The following is a 23,747-nucleotide window of genomic DNA, read 5'->3' on the forward strand; positions in this document are numbered from 1 at the left end:
GCGCTGGCACCATTACTCCTTTCCAGATTCCTTGCACCACCTCACAATTTGTGACTCCAAAGTGCTTCAATATTGTGAGGATGCCGGCAGGCCAAGCTTGTGCCCGCGTGCTTTCGAGAAAGTACTACACAATTCGTGGCTGCACATTCAGTGTTATTAAGAACGTACGCACAGATATATTCAATGATAACATTCGAATAAGTTCCACTCATGCAAATGCGTCTTGCGCTGAGCAGCAACTTTGTGTGGTGAAATGCAGTCCTCGAGAAACGCATAAATGAGCACTCGTGCCAATGCCCTCGCCTTTCAGAAAGCATCGTAAATCTAAAGTACACGTAATAAAAAAAACAAAGCAAGAAAGAAACAGTCCCAATGTTCTTCAGCAGGCGTACAAGTGCTTAAGGCGCACAACGTGTATGACTTGAGGCAGTGCGCGGCGCCGCTATACTGCGAAATGTGGTCTGGCATGACCTCATAATCGAGCAAGCTAAAATGCCGGATCATCTTGTAGGGTGCAAGATAGCGTCACAAAAGTTTAACACTAACTCCTCGTCGGCGTTTCAGTGTCCATACGCAAACACAGCCGCCGGGCTGGTATTCCACGTAGCGTCGCCAAAGATTGTAACGCCGACTTTTGGTCATCTGCCGGTTCTTGATGCACAGGCGTGCGTGCTGTGGAGCATTTTCGGCGCGCTGGAGATAGGACGCGACATCGAGGCTGTCTTCCATAGTGACGTGCGGTAGCACAGCATCGAGCTTCGTCGCCGGGTTCCTTCCATAAACCAGCTTGAATGATTTCAGGTGAAATATTTCTTGCAGCGCCGTGCTGCAAGCGAAGCTTACGTATGGAAGGACGCAATTCCACGTTTCGTGTTCGAGGTCAACGCGCATTGCCAACATGTCGGCGAGGGTCTTGTTTAGCCTCTCCCTAAGACCATTCGTATGCAGGTTATAGGCAGTTATGCGAAAAAGAGGTCAGGCGTGCTGGAGTAGAGAAGTAGACAACACTAACGCCGACTATCAACTGAAGAGAGCAGTGAGGCGAAAAAAGAAAGAAGACACAAAACTCATCTGCACAAGCTCTGGAATGGTATCACCACGTGTCAGTCGGGTACATGTGCCGGTCTGCGTGAAAGGTAACTGTTAAAGCACTTAATCTCTTCCTTATATAAAGTAATCGAAGGCTGACTCAAGCACGCACTTCCACCTTTATAGATATGCCATGCCTCTACCATAAGACACGTATCGTCATTCTTATGCCTGTACAATATCGCGCATTCATCTAACTTTGGCGTGCAGTTACAATCTTGGCAATGTAGGGAAAGATTAGAAGGTGATCCACCGGTTAAGGACCTTTTATGTTCCATTAGCCTCTGATTTAATACACCGCCCCGTTTTCCCTACGTAGAAGTGGCCACAGCTAAGGGGAATTTTAGAAACCACACCCATACAACAGTCAGTAAAACTGTTGTTCTTATTGTGCTTCAATGGACAAAGATCTCTTCTTTTTTGCCTTTTACCTGCTCCTTTTTCCTCTGCACTGCAGTGGATATCTTACCTAGCTTATTGGGAGCAATGAAAGCAACATTAACATCATATCTACTTGCAACTTTTCTAAGCCTGTACGACACTGAATGAATGTACGGAATAGCCACTAGTCTTTTTTTTGCTATTACTGCATTCTGTAATCACGTCCGTCCTGTTCGAAACCAACTTATTTAGGCGTTCAGCCACAGTGGCCACTGCTACACTAGGATAACCTGCTTCTAATAGGCGCCGGACCTGCGTATTAACACTGGTGCTCATTTTGTGCATGCATGATTTGATGAGAGAAGACTTAAGGCACTACATAGAAATTCCGTTTTTTACTACTTTGGAATGCTTGGATTGAAAGCTTAACAACGGCTTCGATGGTCTTGGGGAGTACTGCCAACAAACGTGATTTTGTTCGAAGACCAAGGAAATGTCTAGGTATACTTTGTGGCGCAAAATACATTTCTTGAAAAGGGACAGAAGAAACGAAGAGAGTGAAGCGCCAATGACCGAAGGAAATGTCGTCGAAGTGAGCGAGTACTGGCCGTAACTGCAGTCATCGTTTTAATTCCTCAAATGCCTCGACTTTCCACGTTTCCCACCGAACTTCTACGTCAGATCTCGTCGGAAGAGTCACAGGCGCGACGATTCGAGAGAAGTTCTTGAAAAGGCACCTAATGTAGGCTCGTATACCGAGAAACTTGCGCACTGCCTTGTCGGCGAGCTGCGGAAGACCTGGATACGAGACGTAAGTTTGCACGAGACGAGACGTAAGTTTGCATCGGCAGCTCTTTTCTGCGGATCAGGAAAACTTCGTAAGCGAAGAGGCCTTTCTCCGGCGCAGGGTCAGCCCAGAGAACTTGATGGCCTCTAGTACTTTCGAAAGGCAATTAGTGTGATCGTGAAAGTTTGACCCAAAGACAACCGTGTCTTCATAGGAGATCAAAAAGGTCTGCCATTTCAAGCTGGCCTGTAAAGTCGCGGGTGCCGAGCGCAGGCCAAATGGCACGAATTTCCATTCACAGAGGCCATCTGGCGTTATAAAGGCGGTCTTCTTTCTATCCCTCTCGCCGACTTTCAATTACCGATAGCCAGTGTTGATGTCCATGGACGAAAAATGCTTCCTATTGGAGAGCCTATGCGACGCGTCATCTATCCATGGGAGCGTGTACACGTCCTTCTTCATTATTTTGTTCACGCGAGAGTAATCGACGCAGAAACACAGAGCTCCATTCTTACTCTTCACGGAATGATGTGCGATGACCACAGGCATCTCAACGGCTGGATCATATCATTGCACAGCATCCCGTCGGCTTGTTGCCCCATAGCTTCACGTTTTCGCGTCGCAACAGGTTAAGGAAACTGGTGGGGTTGTCGAGCGCATTCTTCGTTTGTTACGCGATGCAACTGGTCTTTCTAGAATCGTTCATAATGAAGAGAAGCACTCAATAATCACGAGGAGACCTGTAAGCTGTTATTGCTTATACCTGGGAAGACTCGCATTGATATGGAAGGCGGGTTCAGTAACACCGCCTATTGTTGTAGGTTCTATAGAGGCACTCTTCGTGCCCTCAGGCGCCTAAATTCTTCGCTGAAGTTTGTAAGCCTTACTTATGCTTTTCCTTTGCTCAAGCGAGTGATTCCTCTTGAGACGGAAGTTTCATGTTTGAGGAATAAATGTTGATTTACCTCGAAGGCGCCTCTGCGTCTGTGCGCGTATATTGGCGCCAGCTCAAACAGTGATAATGTTAATCTTCCAGGACCCTAAGGACAGGGTGACGCAGAGAAATCTCCAACGGTATGGCTTGATCCTCGGATAGCGTTATCATCTTGTACCTAAGGTCGACGATCACGCCGTTTTGCCTCTGGAAATTCATGTCGAGAATGACGACTCGCAAGTACCGTAGCAGAATACCAAAGGCCGCAGAGTAAGTGCCGTCACGAACGGCAATTTTCGTTGTGCAGATTGCGGTCGGTGTTAGCAGGTGTCTTGCAGCTGTCCGCATTTGAGGGCTTTCCCATGTTGTCTTAACTTTATTCAACTGTGTGGCGAAAGGTACACCTATGACGGAGTAATCGGTTGCTGTGTCCAATAAAGCTGAGAATGTGTGGCCACCGATAAGCACGTCAAGGTTGGTGGTTCTTTGACTTGCGTTGCAGCTAGTCGCGGTGCCGGGTCACGGCTGTGTCGCATTATCCCGCTGTTTCTAAGTCTCGTATCCAGGTCATCGTTAGGTAGCATAGCCTTAGATTCGATGCTTCGTTTGGATGGCGGCAAGCCGTTGCTTCGCCGTCGAGTTAACTCTTGAAGCGTCGTCATCGTCGGCGGAGGATCTCCGGCATTTCGACGAACAGCAACTTCACCGCCATTGGTTGCTGCTTTTAGTTTTCCAGGTAAGGGGTAACTGGTCGACCACAGGTTGGGCCAGTTCATGGTCGTCGCTGTGGTGAAAGGTAGTGGTCGGGTGACGGCCAACGGGAGGATCGTCGCGACACTCAGTTGCTGCCAGGTAGTCGGCATTATACCGTGGCCGTTCCGCTTGCCGCAGGTATGGCGCGTTCATTATGAATGCTTGCGGTCCCACCTGACGGTATGTGCATACGCCGCAGACAAGACCAACTGTCCGCCGTGGTAGCACAGCGGGCAGTGGTCGGGGAAATGACACGTGCCTGTTTTCCTCTGAGCATTTCACGGGCCAATGGGCGGGCGGGGCGAGGTAGCTGTGGCGCAGTGGAGGAATGTGATTGTGCGCAACGGCGACACAGGTCATTGTTTCTGGCTGAGGCTGTCGTTGTTCAGGAACTCTTGGTTACTGATAAATAGCTTCACGAACGATGTCGGCGATGGATCCCACTTGAGGTTTGAGTGATGGTAGCATTTTCAGTAATTTTTCGTGCAAAATGAACTTCATGGTTTCCCACAGGTTGCTGCAGCAGAGAGCATTGCCTTCTGAGCTGTGTGGATCCAAGCGGCGGCTGAATTTCCACTGCGTTCTGAACTGGCGACGCCTATGTCAGAAACGCGGCTTCGGTCACCGGCGAGTTGCACATCAGACCGGCGATGGGCTTTTCGTTTACACCACGCACAAGAAAACGAACCTTGTTCGGCTATGCCGTGCTTAGCGTGGCGGAATAAGCGAGTAGTTTCCTTGGTGAAAATCCCGACATTATAATTTGGTAGCTGCACACGGGCTTCCTGTCGAGCTTGAGTTCGCTCTTCGTGCATGACACATGTGAAGGTCTGTCTGCAGGAATCCTATACGAAACAAGACCCACGCTATGAGGAGAGAGAGCGTAAACTTTATTATCAGATCAATAAGATTCGTGTCCGGCGTCCTTTTAGTGCGTCTGGGCACCCGCCGCGGACGCGGTTTAGAGACCATGTCTCGAGACGGCTTGCTCGACTCGCTGGATGGCTCAGAGTTGTTAGGATGCATTCTCGATTTTCAAACCACGATGACGTCTTTCAAGTAGAAGTATACATGGCGCAACTTCTCAGCGTTGCAGTTGTTCAATGTCGAGATCCTTTTTAAAGCCTCAAGCCAGGTTTCTGGGCAGTCAGACAAGGTTTCGTGGAATATAGGTGTCCCTTGGCTATAGCAGGATGGTGGCTATGGGGGATGCCGCATCCGTCATCGTGGCTGCGGACTGAGTTTTCGTGGTAGTCTCGGCTAGAAATTTGTGCTTCAGGGACATGTTTTATAGTCTGCAGCTAGCTCGACTATCCGATGTGACGCTGGTGTTGTCTTCGTGGCTTGGGCTTACGTGACAACTTTGCGCTGTGTTCGGTACATGAACGCATACGCGCCTCCACTAGATGTCACGTGGTAGTGACGATGAAGAAGACAGTAGCAAAAACTCTGTATCACAAAAGTAACTCTGTGTGGTGAACTTGTGCCGTCAAAAGCTAGTGACATTCAAAACACAACGATAGCACTGATCACAGTAAGCGATCGATGAAAATCGGAATTGCCAGTCAAGGGTGTCAAGTTTTATACATGCCAGCGTAATTGTTGGTGCCCGCGTGCCTATCGGACAATAATACACAATTTATGTCACGCATACACTCTGATTACAAAACACTCGGCGAGAACGCACACAACAGAGAGGATCAATGTTAGCATTCGAGTACGTTCCATTCATGCAGGTGCGTCTTGCGCTGAGCAATAACTCTTAGCGGGTGAAATGCAGTCCCCGAGAAAAGAATAAATAGGCACACGAGTGAATATAGAAGGCCACTGCATAACAAAGGCATCTTCTAGTCATCTCCAATTACCCATGTATCTGTTGACCCTATAATATGTCTGCAAATTTCCTAATTTCATTGCACCACCTATTTCTCTGCAATCTTAGGCTGAGCTTCCCTTGGCACTTATTCTAAACCCTTCAGAACACTGGTTATCTGGCCTGCGCATTACACGGCCTGTTCAACTCCACTTCCTTTTAATGTTATCTAGAATGTTGGCTACCCCAAATTGCTCTCGAATCCACATCCCTGTGTTCTTCTCGCCTAACGTTAGATTTACCATGTTTCGTCCCATCGCTCGTTGCAGAGTCGTTAACTTTTTTTCAAGCTTCTTTGTTAACGCCCAGGTTTCTGCCCAGAATTTTAGTAATAGAAGCGTCATGGAGTATAGGCAGAGCATCAAATTTCTGTTCGATAGTACGCAAGGCCCAAATTCTTTCCGCCGAAGAACGTCGTCTGTTTGATATCAAAGCCGAACCAAAAGCTTATACGCTGTCCTCGCAAAAATTACTGTAGTTGGACAGTGTACATTCACAATCATACCGGTAATTAATGGTTACGTTTTTGGGCTTCTTAGCGTTAAGGTTACCTATACTAGGAAATACTTCAACGACAAATCTCTGCAGACTGGTAATGTGCGAGCCGAAGCCCCCAGAACCTTGCCTTCGTCGCCCAATACATTTCTATCGCCAGTGACCATTGCGAGAGATTATATTCTTACTCTCAACATTGATGCAGATACGCTGAGAGGATACATTCGACACCTGATGCGGCTTTCCTGTGACCATCCTGCGTGCCTGCGCGCAAAGCAGCCAGATCCAACATTTACGAAAACAGTTGTGAGACACCAGTACTACTTGCGAACACAATTCACGCCTGCTAAACGCATTCAACACCATTGTGGCGTGTGTACCGTATCGCAAGTACAACTGACAACTGCGGCCGTCAGAAAAGGAAAGCGGAAGGGCCATTACAGGCTATGCACTGAATCTGACAACATGCCTCAGTCAAGCTCAAGAGTTCTGCTGCTGCAGTGTTTAAAAAATCGGAAGACATCAATTCGCTTGCAACGGTCAATACAATTTATCGGTTTCCTTCAAATGCAACAGATTTCATTATATTTGGCGGAGGGGTTATCTCAGGAATGCATTTTTTCGTTTTACGTATTTGAATAGGCAGCATCGGAGTTGGGCTCAAGCTAAAGGTTTCTCTTAGGAACCCCGTCCGCTAGCGCTGTATAGTGCATGCGGTTTGTTCATACTCGTCTCTATTTCACTCTCTCGCTCCCTTTCCGCCCAATCTTTCTTACCCCCACCCCCAATCCCTTCCCCTCTAGCAGGGTAGCCAACCAGACCTATCTATGGTTATCCTCCCTGCCTTTGTATGCATCGCATACGTCTATGGGCACTTAATGTCTACAAGACGATATTTTGCACCACAGCTTTTTAGCAAGTTGTTTTGTCAGTCTGGGCGGTTTTGCGCTTTGAGTTTACAAATTAGGCGGTAGAGGTTACAGGTGGTAGTCAAGGCTTGGTATATATCCGAGCACCCCTAGATTTATTGGATTAACGTTTTTCCGGAATAACACAGGAGGACAACTAAATGACGTTAGTTTTACAATAAAATCTTACTTTCCCACATAAAAATTACATTACGCAGCTCTTTAAGCCATAAACATAATCTGCCGATTATGTGAAAATTTTGTAATGCAAGGCATCGAAAGACAATGCGGTTGCGGTTCTGAACTTGATTAGCGAGATTGCGGCTGGACAGCATTACATCATTGTTCAATGCCAGAATTAACCAGCACTCTTAGTCTAACCAAGAAATGGTAAAATCTAAGCAAGCAACAAATTAAATGTGAGGTCTTATCGTCCAAAACCACAATCTGATCATCAGCCACGCCATACTGGAGGACTCCAGATTAACTTCGACTACCTGGTCGTCTTTAACGTGCCCTCAAATGCATGGCACACGGGCTTTATTTTCGAATTTCATGCTCATTGAAATGCGCCCGCAGCACCCAGGATCTGATCATGCAACCCAACCTCGTGCTTAGCAGCGTAATGCCATAGCGACTAAGCAACCACGGCTGGTGGGAAGAAACAACTGAAGAACTGAGAAATGAAGTTAGCATGTCAAATCATAGGTTCTTAGCGCGGATTTGATGATTGCTTCCAAATCGAATTTTGCTCAAGAACTCTTGATAGAAATTGGGAGATGGAAGCTCGAAATGATCAGCAGCAGTGGCACAGGGAATGTTTCTGGAGCCAACATTTCGACAAGGAGACTTGCCTTCATTATTGTAGCAGCTGCTTCCGTTAGTACGTTTATCCACGCGGCGCACTCTCCCCAACTGACTTTCCCTAACGCATTGCTATCTCTCCTCTACGTTCATGACAGGGGAGCTGCGCGTACATAAGCACTGATAAAGGAAACTGTCCTGATGATCGCTGCTTTTCTTTGCAGTGGTTGTAGCAGTATTTGTTCGACCGATTTTCAGCATCGAGAACGATGATGCGTCACAACTGCGTATGACTTTGCATGTTTTTACAAGTTTTTATGAACTACTCTGCCTTTTGAGGAAGTATTGATGGTGCTTGCTTTTTTTTTTCTTAACAGGTGTTTCTGACGGTAAACGGAGCCCTGACTTCGCCTTATGTAGGATTATGTCTACTGGCTATACTATTTCCGTTTGTACACTCCAAGGTAAGTAGCTGCTGTAAGCACCTAACAGGAAGGACCGCATGAGCACGTATAAAAAATTACACTTGTTGTAGGTACTGAAGTTTAAAAAAAATTGGCACTTAGAAGTTACGCACTGCCACTCGGAAACATTTGCTACGCTAAATAAAGGTATGCGTCCTATTGATGAATAAATGGGGATTTCACATAAAAGCGACAACGTATATTCAGTATGCCTTCAGTGTGGTTCCTCGTAACACCGAAGTTGTGAAATAATGTGGCTATTTCATTACAAATCTCTTCAATCATTTTTTTCAGCAATGTAGCCAATGACTACCAGTACCGTACAAATGTGTAAATCAGGCAGGTAGTATTTTCTTCGCAAAAGGTGAACAAAAGGGGGGGGGGCAAGGGGGGTTCACTGCTTTTGTCCAGTGCGGATAAAACCGCGCATAACCAAAACTATAACCACATTATTTGAAGAAGCACGTTTATGCCTGTGCTGAGTAAGTTTTTTAGATGTCCTCTTACACTGAAGCTGTGTAGATTTTGTTACATCATTATGTAATCGACAGAAGCGCTATAGCAGTTCTCTAGAATTGCACTAATTGAATGACTGTCAAATAATAACTCTATTTTTGTGAGTCCTTGCCCAAAATCATATGATTTGAATGGTATATTGAAATAGAGTTCATACGAATGCATTTAGATATTTCATGTTCCTCCTTGATATTGCCGCAGCTGTCTGTGCCATTGCCTGATAAGCTTCGAGTGCTTTTTGAGTGAGTGGCACTACGAAATTTCATAACAGAATGATCTTCAGATTATTGAATATACCGGACCTCTCCGATCCGCAGAATTATACTGCCTTTTTCTTCTAGGGTGCAGGTGTGGCGACCATAGTCGTGGTTATCGTCCAAATATGGCATGGGGCAAAATCAATACAGAGAAGCACACCACCACCCAGAATGCCAATTTCCTTGGAGTGCTGCCCTGGAAACGTCTCGTTCCATACTTCAACGTCAACGATATTCAACATAAGCAGCTCGTTCGATTTTCCGAGGTATTGACTTAAATATTAGTTTTAATGCGATTTGTATTTTTGGCGATTTCTGGACTTTGGATCTATCTATCTATCTATCTATCTATCTATCTATCTATCTATCTATCTATCTATCTATCTATCTATCTATCTATCTATCTATCTATCTATCTATCTATCTATCTATCTATCTATCTATCTATCTATCTATCTATCTATCTATCGATCTATCTATCTATCTATCTATCTATTTTCATACTCCAATTAAGATACCAAGGTTCTCTGCTAGCTTGTACCATTAGGCATGTCCTCGTGGTCACGATGCCTACGTGGTAGTTCCATCGTAGTCATTCAAGCCTCGTCATCTGACTTTAGTCATGCCGTCGTCGTCCCACCATCGTCCTCATCCCATTCTCGTCAAGCCGTGGTCGTTGCTCCTTAGTTTTCAGACAGTTATCGTCATCCCATTCTAAGCATGCCTTCGTCGTCATACACACCTTCAGTGGCTACATCGACGTCGTTCCTTCTACGTGACTCCAACATAATTATGCTGTTTTCAATCGTGATTATACCACCGTTTTCATCCCATTCTCGTCATTGTGTCGTCATCGTACAGTCGTTATCATCATGCATTTGTTATCATAACGTTGCCGTGATGCCGTCTTCGTCGTTCCAGATTCGTCACCCAGTTTTTGTCGTACCGTCGCCGTCCCGCTATCGTCGTCATACTGTCCCCATTACGCCATAGTCGTCATATATCCGTCGTCATCCCGTTTTCGTCATTCCGTCTACGTCACGCTGCCGTCTTTATACCATTGTCATCATTTCAGAATTACCAGCCCAGTTTTATCGCACCGCCTTCGTTGTGCCGAGGTCGGCGTCCTTTCTTCTTCAGGATAACCTCGTCTTGATTACGTCGTCGTCACGCCATCAAGGTCATGTGGCCCAGGGGAGTGAATTTCATAGCAGGGTGGGTATGATTCCGTAGACAGTCAAGCCAAAGCGGTAAAATTATGAGGAATGACCACTACAAATTGTAAAACAAAGGTGTCTTCAGGAATAAGCACCAGGCAGAGAGTGTTCGGTGACTCTGCGAACATATCAAACTAGAGAGCGATTTAACTTCTGCGTTTGTAAAACTGGTAGCGCGAGGCGAGGCGTCTGCTTTCTGTTATGTACCCGCTGTTGATGAATTCTACCGAGAATAAGCAATATCCTTAATGTTTATTCTTCCCTCCCTTCCAAGATATTCATGTTTGTTCGGGAGAGGCCATGAAGAAGACGATCTCAAAGCGCTTGTACAGAGAAGAGAAAAACAAGCTTTAAGGATATGCTGGAGGCGTTAGCCTGGCTCTTCTGCTGACATGCTATTCCAGGCACTGGGTGATGATTATATATACAGTGAGCTTGTATATTGTCATGATGTAGGGACCGTGAAGAATCTGACATTGTAAAAAACTGTGGCACACGAAGCTAACTCTTTTTCGGGTGAACTTGCACTTGCAAGGAGCCGAAAATCGGATCCTTGGATTAGACACGTCGGCTATTTATTATACATGACTCGGCTTAAGTTCCTGCAATATCACCCGTGCTCGCGTGTATTGTAGAATGTACAGGCTTATTGTCATCACGAATGCAATCTGATTACACAAGGTTCAGTCGACGTCGTAAACAGAGAGAAGCAGCAAAAATATTGGAGAAAGTTTCAATGTAAGCATGCGCATCTTGCGCCGAGCCATTGTTAGTCAGTGGTAAACAGTCACCGTCAAAACGTAAACAATGTACACGTGTCAATATAATGTGAGAACGGATGCAACGTACTTGCTCAGCTAATATCTGAAGTGGAGTTCGAGAACGCTGTGTAAAAGTGCGTTTAGGTTACCATCGAGATGCTTCGCAGGATTCTATCGCATCCCACGGATCACGAAAACATGGTTATGCTTGGTAAACTAGTAGCTTACGTAGCAGCTGCTTATTCAAGGTGAATACTCGGAGCGCAGCCAGCAGGTGCGTACAATTCTATTTTTCATATGAACGCTTGACAGATGAGTCCACACTAAAACTCATTCAGGCTAACGCTGCAGTGGAAGGTTCTCAAGCAACTACAAGCATTCTTCTCGTTTGACCAGTTCAAACGCTGGGATCTGTAGCATTAACCCCACAAAGGCCGACGCATCATTTCTGATAGGCTAATCTGATACCTTCAATTGGCACTTTATACGTGGAACACATAACACCAAACCAAGCTAGCGTTTTTGACATTTCGAGCGAGTATTATTTTGTGAGTAGCTGAGTAAACTCATGTAGATAATTATTTGCGGTACTAATTATTGTTACTTTAGCAACATCTCACAATCTCATTTACTGATTTTCTTACTATAGCCAGAATTAAAGGTAAACAGGTCGTTAAGTTTTTTTGCAGTGAAAGCCGCAATCACTATACGCCTCGTGCACCGCCTATAGATGTGCCACTGATAGCCACCTAGCGGGGGCTTCGAACAGTACGCGCGGCAGCAGTAGCAGACGACAACGCGTTGCAGCAAGGATGGCTGAAGTTCATGGCTGTGATTTCTCCTTTGTTCGGGTGCCAGACTGCTTCTTCTGTGTTGCGAGCTGTAGGGAAGACGCTGACCACTGTGAGAGTGGGTATGAACACGATGTTACCGGTGTTTGGAAAAACATGGTCCACACACGTGCCAGCTGCGTCCCGCAAACGAACGCCATGAACCCCATTTACATTAAGTGGAGCTCATACTAACTAGCCGATAAATTTTCGTGAGTAATGCAATCTCTCGATCACTTTCTTTAATTCTACCCTTGCAGTAATACTGCCTCTGTACCTCAATAATAAGCACCCATCGTTAGTGCAAATAAATCCTCACGATGCGACGTATGAATATGCCGTTGTGATTTTTCTGCCGATGAATACATGTGACATCGTCGAATAAGTGCAGTCGAAGTCGCGTCAAGAAGAGTAATTGCGAATTTATTGATGGAAACGCGTGCACTAGTCAACGAAGTCACCCAAACACACTGCTTAATAAAAAGGCGTGTTAGTGCTGCACGCCGATACAATTCTGCTGCATACGCCGATGAACTGCCGTTCCCGCTGCAGTTTTTGCAATTTTAGATTCCCCAAGGGAGCTGCTTGGACACGTACAAAGCTAAAGTCTGACTAACGTTTCAGTACTTTTTTATATCACTAGAGAGAGGTGCGACATGATATGCTTAAAGGCAGAGCAGCGCCACTCAAAGTAGGTGAGAGCTGGCGGCAAGGCCGGGTTTAGTCCTCTGCAGCGTACGCAAAATAAGAAAAAATTCAGTTGAGTGCAAATTCGCATACAAGAAGGGACAACGTTGTGAAACAAGAAATCACTCGGCGTGTTAAGTCTGCTAAGGCAGCATCGAGGTGTTATGACATCCCAAACGTGATGCGAAATTTTCAGCGAAAAATGGAACAAAAATACCACATGCTTCTGCTGTACTGCTTCTGTACTACTTCTGCTTCTATTAGCCAATTCTCACCCTGAACTACCTATTTTCTAAACACATTTCCAAAAAAAAAACACCATATCTGAGATGCCCTCGGGCGAACAGAATAAAGCTGTTAAAGAAGCACTTCCTTGGTATCCTTCCAATAACTCACAGCGTGATTTATACCCTTTACAAACGAGGCAAGGTGGAAACCTCGCGGCTCGAAAGAATCAACAAGAGTTATGCATGGGGCAACAAGCAACAGCTAAACATGTGCGAAGCCACGCATAAAATAGATGTAAAAACATGCAGTGCGCGACAGCTGGTGCGAGGATTTACCGGGCCACATAAAACCAACAATTTCAGTTCTTCCAAACTTCAGTAGCTTTAGCATACAACACAATGCGCTCGTGCAGTCGTGCTGCCTAGCTAGCGCTACGCGGTAGAGAAGCGGAAAAAAATATAAGGAGCAAACGGCGTTCCGAACTTTAGCGAAATGCCTTTAAACCGCATGCTGCACTGCAGACCAACTTCGTCACTGACGCGTCTAATTATGATCGAGTGGAAAAAAAAATACACCGTCGAGACAAATGAAAGGATGAGAGCAAGAGCTGAAGCGACGATCCATTTTTGCTCCCGCTGATGAGGCTTTGCGGGGAATGATTAGAACCGTATGGCCGGCACGTTTTCGCCGGTATTTCAGGCCCCCACCCTGGAACATTTCTTGCGTGACATTCCTTGAAGCTTAGGCCACCCCACACATGCGAAGGGTGTTGCCTATTTTGCTCTCAAAACGTGAAGACAGAGAAGCACTATCAGCGACACAAGAAACTACGGCCCCCGGCTGGCTCCTCTCCCGTGTGTTCTGCGCAAGGCCGCCCCCAGTGACGCGTCCATAGGCGCGCACTACGCGCATACTCCCGGGCAACATCCTGTGGCAACGAAAACGAAGCTGCTGGCGCGTGGCTGCTGCACATGTGTATCTGCGCCAAGTAGTTCGCCAACGTTTGACAGTGCTTTTGGTTGCTCAGAACAGACGCTGAATTGACGCAGCTTCATGTGCGACGGTTTCGCGTTTGTGCAGACGTGGAAGGGAAAAGCCGCAAAATAGGTAAACTCAGTGCTATGTTTTGTTCTATTTAACCGTTGCTAATAAGGTGTTTATTTTTTCTATTCCCCAGCCTAAACTAATGTGGATGTAAACCGTGGACTCTTTTCCGAAGCGCGCTCACTTTACGGGCTTTGCTTCCGTAGCTTTCCCTTCATTGGCCCTGAAAGTTGTCCGCGAGTGTAACATTCCATACTTTTTTCGGCGTCCGGCAACAGAAACGAACTTAGCGTATTCTAACAAACCCATACGTGTACACTGCAGTGGTGCAGAAGCCAAAATGTGGAACAGATTCGAACGCTCGCCTTGAACCATACCGTGACGTCAAGGTTATCGCAGTATATAAGCAGAAGAGGCATAGGCGGTAAAAATAGCTCCGTTATGGATGGGGCGGACACGTGTATTTCGTGAAGAAAAACGACATCGGTACGAGAAGCGCCTGAGGGAACAGCAACGATAATGTGAACGGCGCTGGCGCGAAACGACAACAAATGAAGAACGTTCCCGCGATGGTGAAAGAAAACGACAATAATGAGCCCGGGCACCTCCAAACGAGCAACGAAGCCAGACTCGCGAAGCAAGAAATGTCAACCAGTTCGCTCTGTGAATACAAAATGGCAGCGAAAACACTTTGCTTTTCGTTTGAGAGTTTTGACTGTCTTCAGCATCCGCAGCCATTCCATCTTCACAGAATGGAATAGGTGTAATTTTTTCGTATCTCGTTAGGTAATCATTCTTTAATCATTGGACAATTTATTGTTTGCAGAGAAGCTGACGATGGAACAGTAGCCAACATTTCTGATTTCATCCAAACAGATCACTCACTCGCTCCAAACTTTTCCTGTTGCGTATTGGAGTTCGGGCTTTCTGAGTTAAACAAAGCCCCGCCACATCGCAAAGAATACGTCATTTTTTGCAAAGTAAAAGATACATATTACGTGGTTCTTCTTTGCCTGTAGAAGGAAAGATTATTGCGAGCTGTGCTGCTTATTTTTCAGATCCGACGAGTCGTTCTACTTCTTCCGGATGTCATACTTGTGGACCTGTTTCCTTGGTATTTTTGCAACAGTTGCCATTGCTGTATTGGTAAGCGCGTTGACAGGTAAAGCTCGTAATCGTTTGCTCTCAATGATTCAATAGGTTTCATTTTCTTACGGCAACAAACTGCTTCGTTGGGAAAAAAGTGGTACGTTGTTGCTCACGTGATACTTAGTGAACTTCAGCGACCACTTTAGGCCCAAGGAAGTTAATCTTGGAAATGACCCTTCGGCTCCGCTTATTGCAGTGTACTGTATCATAAAAAATTTGTAAGTGCTATGCTGACCTTCCTTTCCATCGGTAGCATATCGAAGGGAGAGAAATGACCACCCATATTGTCTATGAATGACTTCGCGGTTGCGATGTTTGTACTATTTGTACGCATAATTGTGGTTTTCAAATGAGAAATGTGAAAGTGAAGGTAAAGCATGGACAACATTTTAACTAATATGCGGCATATCTAAAGGAAACCTGCCACCCGGCTGTTCAGTTGTTGCTGAAAAAAAATTTTGTGCTTTCAAAAAAAAAAAAAAAGCAGGCCACCTCCAGGCATTAGCGGTGATTTAGGTATAATTCACCTGACGGCTCACATTATTGAGGTCGAGGTAAAAGACTCTCCGGCCGTTGTTCGTAAGAGCCTCAGTCTTTTTGACTAAGCATTGTTGTTACTTTTCCTTAAATCTTATCTCGTTGTGGACGAAAGAAGGCTTATCTGCAGCGGGTACTGTCTACCTGAATGCATATGCCAAAGTAAGCGGTAGAAGAAGAACGCTTTCAAAATTTGTATTTTCATCATTTCGATCCCGGTAGTATTATTTTCCAACAAGACAAGTGCAATGTGTTTGATACCATTTTCATAATATGAGCAACTTACGAGTATTTCGAATTCCTTCATTCCGTCAATTAAGTTCTATTCAGTTCTGAAGCGTTTCGGTAGCAAGCGCACGTCGCCCATTCTAATGAAGTTACATTGCTAGCATAGTGGGAAGACCAGCGGATCGTGCTCAAAAAACAAATGGGATGCTTATTTTTAGGTATCTATGACGCGTGCTAAATTCCTAAAGAAAATTCTTAACAAAAGGATGATGCACTACAATCTGAAGTTAAATAAAACAAGCAGAGTGTTCCATTTTTACGAAGCTCAATGCCTGCGCTCGTTTACTGCCTTTGGACCAAAGGCACATAACTCTCTTTCACAGATGCGTAAACAGATTAATTTTAAGCATGAAATGATTTTAGCTTCTGTTGTAGGCAACCTTCGAGTGACCTTGAGCCAAACGCCAAAGCCGTTATCCGGGCACTCAAACGAGAGCATCCGGACAAGTTGCGTGAACAAAACGAGATCATCCGGGCAACCAGTCAAAAAAGAAGAAAATCCGGTCTCTGGCCCCCCAGCCATTTGTACAGGACCGCATTACACACGCTAGTTACTGCCTAAACTAGTTACAAAAAATATTGCTTTCGAGTTATTCCTAATGTTACTTCACAATATCACTCAAGCTGTAACTTCAAGTACGCTGACGTTTTACTTGTCATGCTCAGTAGCGACTTCAATAGTACGTAGAACCAGTACGTAGAACCTTACAATTCAATTCGTTCTTTTTAAAGCTGGGCACTGCGCTCTGTCTTGGAGTATTTCGCTGCCTGTCATGCGGCTTTCAGCCGGTTTTCTTCTTCTAGCTGGGCAGCGTCCATAGGGACCTGTGCACAGTATGGCGTGGTGCGGTGTGATGTGGTGGGGTGTGCCGTTGCGAACATGCTTGCACCTACTCTCGATCACGGGAGTGAGTGAGTGAGTGAGTGAGTGAGTGAGTGAGTGAGGGAGTGAGTGAGAAAACTTCATTTCGAATCAGAACGATTCACGTCGGGCGGGTTAGTGGGCTGGGACACCCGCCGAGATTACGACCCAGAGTTGTTGCCTTTCGGCGGCTTATAAAATTATAATAAAATATTATTGCCTGTTTTGCGAAATGGTGTCACTTGTCTTGAGGAATGCATAGTTAGCTAGTTAGCTGAGGATAAATATTCAGATATCCTTGTGGGCCTTAGTGCGAAAATCGCAGCGCCAAAACACGTTGACTGCATTCAAAATCATCATTCTTATTATTTCCACCAACACGCTGATAATATATTAATTCTGACAATGACTGCATCAATCAAACAAAGTGACAGTCACTGCAACATTTTATTGAATCATTGAGATACAACGTGCGCAAGTCGGATTTGCGGAAGTATATATTTAAAGAAGACGTGATTTTCGTGGCTTCGTGGTTACGCCAACCAGCTGGATTTCTAAACATGTTAAGAAGTGCATCACAGATACCGAAATGGTTCTGATATAATAAAGAATCCAGCTGAATTATACGTATATACGACTGCGGATTTCTAGCTGCAATAAAACTGAACGGTTGAGGCGTGGTGTAACCTGGAAGTTGATACGGTAAATATAGTTCTTATAAAGGAAAAATAAAAGTGTGTGCGAGGTTTTACATGCGCACTGTATTATTATCATACCTATTTGCTAGCCGGTACCCATCATCGCCTTCTCTGAGGCTGTCTCACAGGTTCTTCCAAGAAAGTTTGGAGTTAGGTAACGCACATCTTACGAACTTTAGGCATTAAAGCAAAAAGAAAAGGTTGTTTATGTACCGAACAAACAGCCTTCGTCGAAAAGGCACACATACTAGCAAATAACCCCATTAATTTAAAATGACAGTTTGCACCTGCAAGTGCTATTTCCAAGCGGGCGATTTTCCGTGGAAGGCTATATCCCCGTTTATGCGAAATCGACAATTGACACATCGTATCGCATTTCTGGAGCATCGCATCCATTTGTAAGACGGTAATGCGCTAGGAAGGCGAATTGCAACAATGCCTGGGGAGAGGGCAGATTGAAGTGTGTGGGTTGGCTTATTGCATCGAGAGCGGCAAGAACACGAGGTGGCTACCGACGTGTGCTGCCCTCCACTCGCCGGCAAAACGCAGTGGCCGGAAACACTCGCCGGTTTGTTTCGGAAGAAGGGGAGTCGCTACATGGAAACTCTGTCGCGCAGTATTACCATGGTACCGGTCGTGGTCGCTTAGTGGCTATGGTGTTGGGCTGCTAAGCACGAGGTCGAGGGATCGAATCCCGGCCGCGGTGGCCGCACTTCGTAGGGGGCAAAATGCGGAAACAACCCTGTACTTAGGTTGAGGCGCCCGTTAAAGAAACCCAGGTGATGCAAATTTTGTGGAGTCCTCCAATGCGGCGTGCCTCATAATCAGACCATGGGTTTGGCGCCTAAAACCACATGAACTTCTTATTACCGTGATGCGCCATGAAATGCGATACGTACGCTGCGGTCGCATTGATGCAGACGCGGCTTATGTCGAGAGAATTGTGTTTGAGAGAACGAGACCTTCAAGATGTCAAGCTTCCTATTGGAAATGCTGATAGCACACATTCTCTTTCTTACCGTGCGCATGCCCTAGAAGCAACTAGTGTGAATCTACTGCGGCCAGGGTGAAAACCATGTAAACAAACATGTCGTGAAGGAAAACTAGTCCTTTCTATAAAGAAGGAACTCAAAAGAAGCCGGTAGCTTCAACTGGAACAGTAAGTATAAGTAACTAAGCGAGAAGGTTTCGCACTGTTCAACACGTTCATTGCAAATCACGTGATTTTGGCATTGTGGTTGCTGAAAGCGCCGAGTGCTTATAGCAAACTTCGCACTAGTGACGATCACGCATTGGAATGGGCATCATCAACACATCATTTGTAGTTGTTGGCAATTTGGTTCGCTTCGCCGTGAGTGATGCATTTCGTAACCAGAGGTAACGCTACAATGCATGACGTGTCATCGTGTTCTGATCAGCTGTGTGCAATGCCTATTTCTGAACAGACCATTTCTCGTACTCGCACCGTGGCAAGAAAGCATCTCGTGCACTAGTACAGTTCGTGAACTGCACGAGCACAGACGGAGCTTCACGCTTTCCCTCTTTTAATAGACCCTTTTTTTCACCCTTGCTCCGACTTCGTCGCTGCTGCTCCAGCTTCTGCTGTAGTCTTGCACACGCCGTCGGAGGTGGTTGAGAGCAGGAGTGTAGGAGAGGGGAAAAGAGACATTAATAAGCATGACCCGTTTACCTTTCCGACAAGAGCACCCTAGGCGTATGACCAACGCCACCTGGACTGCTGTAATCTCGCGTCGGTGCTTATCGAAGGCATTGTAGAAGCCGCAGCGTTTGTCTTTGTACTCATTCAAGACAGAGACAGAGAAACAAAAAGGAGGAAAGACAAGGAGGTTAGCCAGCGTAAGTACCGGCTGGCTACCCTGTGCTGTGGAAAGCGGTAAAGGGAATAAAATGAGAAAGAAGAAGAAAAAAAAACAGAAAAACTCGGACAGTAATTCGATGCTGCGCGCTGCAACATTCAAATGCGGTCGCAAAATTCGCATGCCCTTCAAAACTTCAGCAAAGTCATTGAGGCCTTGAGTGCCGAAACCCGTCTAGACCATTGTCCTAGAACTTTTTCTTCTGTGAAGGGGCGATTGTCCAGTTTTTCAAGCGCGTTCACGAGTACTTTTCTTGGCACCTTGTAACGCGGACAGTCACAGAGGAGGTGCTCAATCGTCTCCTCGCAGCCGCAGATGTGGCAAGTAGGACTGTGGGCCATTCCAATGCGCAAATAATGGGACTTCGTGAATGCCACGCCGAGCCACACGCGGCACAGAAGGCTTGCTTCCGCTCGTGGTAACCCCGGGGGAAGGCGGAGTTGCAGACGTGGATCCAATCTGTGGAGACATGCGTACGTGAATTCACTTGTGTTCCACAGACTCTTCGTAAGCTCGCGTGCGAGGGAGCGAATACTTTTGGCTGCATCAATTCTTGACACTGGTATTGGTATAATTTGGGCACCATCGTGGGCCGATCGGGCAGCCTCATCCGCACTGTGATTTCCCGAAATTGCGCTGTGACACGGTATCCACTGGCAGATGATGTTGTGCCCCTTGTCGATTGCGTGATGGTGGAGTAGTCGGATGTATGCGAATAATTGCACCAATAAACTCCAGAGCAGCATGGATAGCTGCGAGTTCAGCAACCGTCGATGATGTAATGTGAGATGTCTTGAAATTGATGGTGACCGATTCTCGGGGAATTACTACTGCTCCAGCTGAAGCTTTAGAGGTGACCGAACTATCCGTGTAAACGTGGTTGCGTACTCATGCAAAACAGTCCAGAGAGGAAGTAGAGAGAATGGTAGAGATGAGGTAGAAAAAGGAGGCAGAGAATGGGCAGGGCCGGACGCTGTACACATTCAGTCACCTACCCCGTTGTGAAACGAGCGAATAAGAACTTTGCCACTCGAAGCCCGTCGCAGCTCGCACATATGGCAGGAGGGCGGAAAAGGGAAAAGGCGACGTCAGGAAGCATGCCTGGTTGCTGTTCTCTTCAATATAAAAAAAGGTTACTACAACTATGGCAACAGTTTCCGATGAACTGGAGAAATGTAAATCCGAGGTACATAAGGATCGGTTTATACCATTTCTGAAAAATAAACACCGTGGAAATTTGTCTACGTGGACAACTAACGCAGGATGTGCAGACACAGTAGCAGTGTGACACTGTAGTTAGGTTCATTTTCCTATTTTTGACTAAAAATATATTATCAAGTAACGTCGAAATAGATAAGTATCGTCTTTGGCGGTATAATTTGTTTGGTTATTATAGCGAAGCTTTCTGTGCGAATCGTCCCCGCGATACTTCACTCGCACGAGATCACCTTAGCACCATCCATTTACTATTCGTACAGATTTGCCGGCTCTGCCTATAGGTAGATAGGCTGTGATACAACAAACAGAATAGAGGTTTCCGTATTGCAAGAAATATAGACAGTCAAACTGACAATTAAGGCCTATAACAACGAAAACCTTTCTCTGCGTTTTTAGCAATGTTTGGGGTGTTATCTCGATCACTTTCTCGTAAAGGTGGCTGACCTTGGATATATGGCAACGCCAAAGTGAGCTGGCCCTGGAGTAAATGTTGGCTGTTGGAAATATAGGCCCGTCTCGGAAACTGTGTAGTTAGCGGTCACGCGGGTCGCGTGCTCGTTGTCTCCGTTTGATGTCAGTCTTGTATGGCAGGCAGGTAACTGTGCTGAAAAACGCTATGCAGAAGATGAATAGTGGCAGATAATTTGAATACTCGCTTTCCGTAAGTCTCAGTACGTGCGGATTACCTGCATTGTTTTAGAGCGAAGCTTTCTTTTCCCACTTTCTTCGAGTCTACCACAGCTGCTGCTGTTGCTGTGTGGCACGGCACGTCGGGGGGGGGGGGGGAGGTTTGACCTCATTTTTAATGTACATAAAATGCAGGACTACAGGAGAGGAGTCTACTATACCTGTCCAACGACAGCTCCCTAGGCGTCGCCACAGTGTCTATGGGACTGCCTGACCGTTGCAACAATGCCCTCTAACGGCTGTTAGAGCCCCCGCAAAAGTATTGCAGAAGCAGCAGCGCTTACCGTTATATTCACGCACAACAGCCCAGAAAATAGATAGGTAGAATGCTAAAGAAGAAATTGAGACCAGAGACGGAAAGTGGATACCACCAACGCCGTCAGTAGACGGGTGAACAATAAGGCTGCCGGTATTCGCTTGCGGCAGCTTGTATGCATAGAAGGATCGTCAGGAAGCGCCGTCAGCGCCGTCAGGAAGCGTGGCCACTTTGGGGTCCTTTAATAAAACAAACAGACGCTGCTACACATCGCTAAAGTTGCGGATAAAGCGAAACAAAATTAAATTCATGATAGGGTACGGCACGTTTCTGCTATTTCTGAAAAAAAAAACAAAGACACTGTGCATGGGTGGTAACTGGCCCAGGACGTGCACACTGAAAGCAACATTAAAGCTCCGCTGCGTCAAGACGATAATGCACAAGCAAACGAGCACTTAGCCACAATGCGATGTGCCGTGTGAAGCAATGCCAGTGATAACCTTCTCGCAGGCTACGAATCATAGAGAACAACAACGCCACAGCAAACGAGTCTCGCTGTGTGTTCTGTGCACTCCGTAGAAATACGCACGTGCAGTATACATCGTAGCATTTACCATGACCTCACGGTTGTCGTATGTCATCAGCATCACCGTCAAATATTAGCAATCAACGCCAACTGGGCACAAAGCTACGCGCAGATCGATTACGACAAGTTTTAGGATCTGCAAAATTAGTTTCATTTATTGATGTCTGTGCAATCCTGACATGCAGACATGAGACGTCATTGGTGTGATGTGTACTCATATGGCCCTTTGTTCCTTTATTTTATCAGTAACCTGAGTGCTGGTGCACTGACCTTGTGCCGCCGTTTGCGCGTTTGTCGCAGGGTATCGAACTCTTTCAAGTCACGTTTCGGGGTTCTGATTCTGAGCTCTCATTTCCGTGTAGTGTTAAGAGCAACGATAGGCTACAACGAACAAAGGGCTAAAAGGGGCCCACTATTGATGTTCAAGCTATTGTGAGTCGAAAAGCAACTGAAATCCAAGAGAACGCAGGAGACAAGTGCTTGCCTTGCTTTATAGAGTATATTATTTACGTGTTTGACAGTTAGATGTAAACGTGGGCGCCAACCCAGACATCTTTGTTTTACCTGTGGTTGTTGATAAGGGTGCCTTACTTTTGTATGTCCTATAACTGGCTGATTTAAAGACCGTAATCGTGGTATATTTCGCCTGTAGTTTATGTGTACAATAGAAACATTGAGCGACATGATTCTCGTATGAATGTTTCATTATTCTAGGAGAAATCTGGAGTAAAAACGAGCAACCGGAGTTATGCAGTGATTTACTCGTGAGAATATGGCGGAAACGGACGCACCTCAAAGACGAATCACCACTTGAGGTAAGCATTGTAGTATCATGTAGTCGATGATTAAATTAACAATATTTACATCAGTTAAAATAATTCGCCTCTTAATGACTTGGCTTTACTCTTGCAGGAAATGAAGACATCGAATTTAGACAAACACAAGTGTAGCGCAGAAGCTGAAGACCTGCTAATGCCTACAGAAGAGAGCCACGCGTAGGCAAATTTATTTACATAACAAAACCACGGAGGAAGAGGAAGAACGATACAAATTTTCATTTGTCAATAAAGAGACGTGCCCTAAGGATGACGCGCTTTTAAAACAAAATTGTTGTTCATATTCATTTGCAAAAATGGCTCCGGGTCGTTTCTGGAAACGATGGAGAAGACGAGATGCGGCGGAATAAGTGCGTGTTTTTTAAGGCCACAAGACCACAGTAATAGCGCTTTTTGAAACGCTTTCTTTAAGTAGTAAAGCAGTGCCGTCTTCTACATTGGGCGGTGCATGGATCTGAATGAAGAGATGCAGAAGAAGAGCAAGCGTGCCACAGAGCATGTGCGGCACGCTCTCGAATATAGGCACTCACCACGGTGAGGGGGTTCATCATAATAGTCCATACACTAGTTTAGCGGGCCCCTCGCTGATAAATGGAAGGTGCCCCTCTATATACATGGCAAGGTACGTGCGCCGAGTTTTGCTAGCCCCTGGATGCGGGGTGCGCACAGTAACAACGTGACTACGCGACCATTATTCATTGGTCTGCGGCCGCGAAAGCGGCGTC

The 23,747-nt window shown here is 45.9% G+C and overlaps 1 long non-coding RNA gene across 1 annotated transcript; it reads left to right on the forward strand.

Moving 5' to 3' along the window:
• The first annotated feature begins 8,415 nt into the window (after positions 1-8,415).
• LOC142591180 (uncharacterized) lies at positions 8,416-22,999 on the forward strand. The gene is made up of 4 exons (XR_012830377.1): positions 8,416-8,488; positions 9,346-9,527; positions 15,087-15,190; positions 22,901-22,999. It is a non-coding gene; the product is annotated as an uncharacterized LOC142591180 (long non-coding RNA).
• The last annotated feature ends 748 nt before the right edge of the window (positions 23,000-23,747 follow it).

Source organism: Dermacentor variabilis, chromosome 8 (genome assembly GCF_050947875.1).
Source record: "Dermacentor variabilis isolate Ectoservices chromosome 8, ASM5094787v1, whole genome shotgun sequence".
NCBI classification, from domain to species: domain Eukaryota; kingdom Metazoa; phylum Arthropoda; class Arachnida; order Ixodida; family Ixodidae; genus Dermacentor; species Dermacentor variabilis.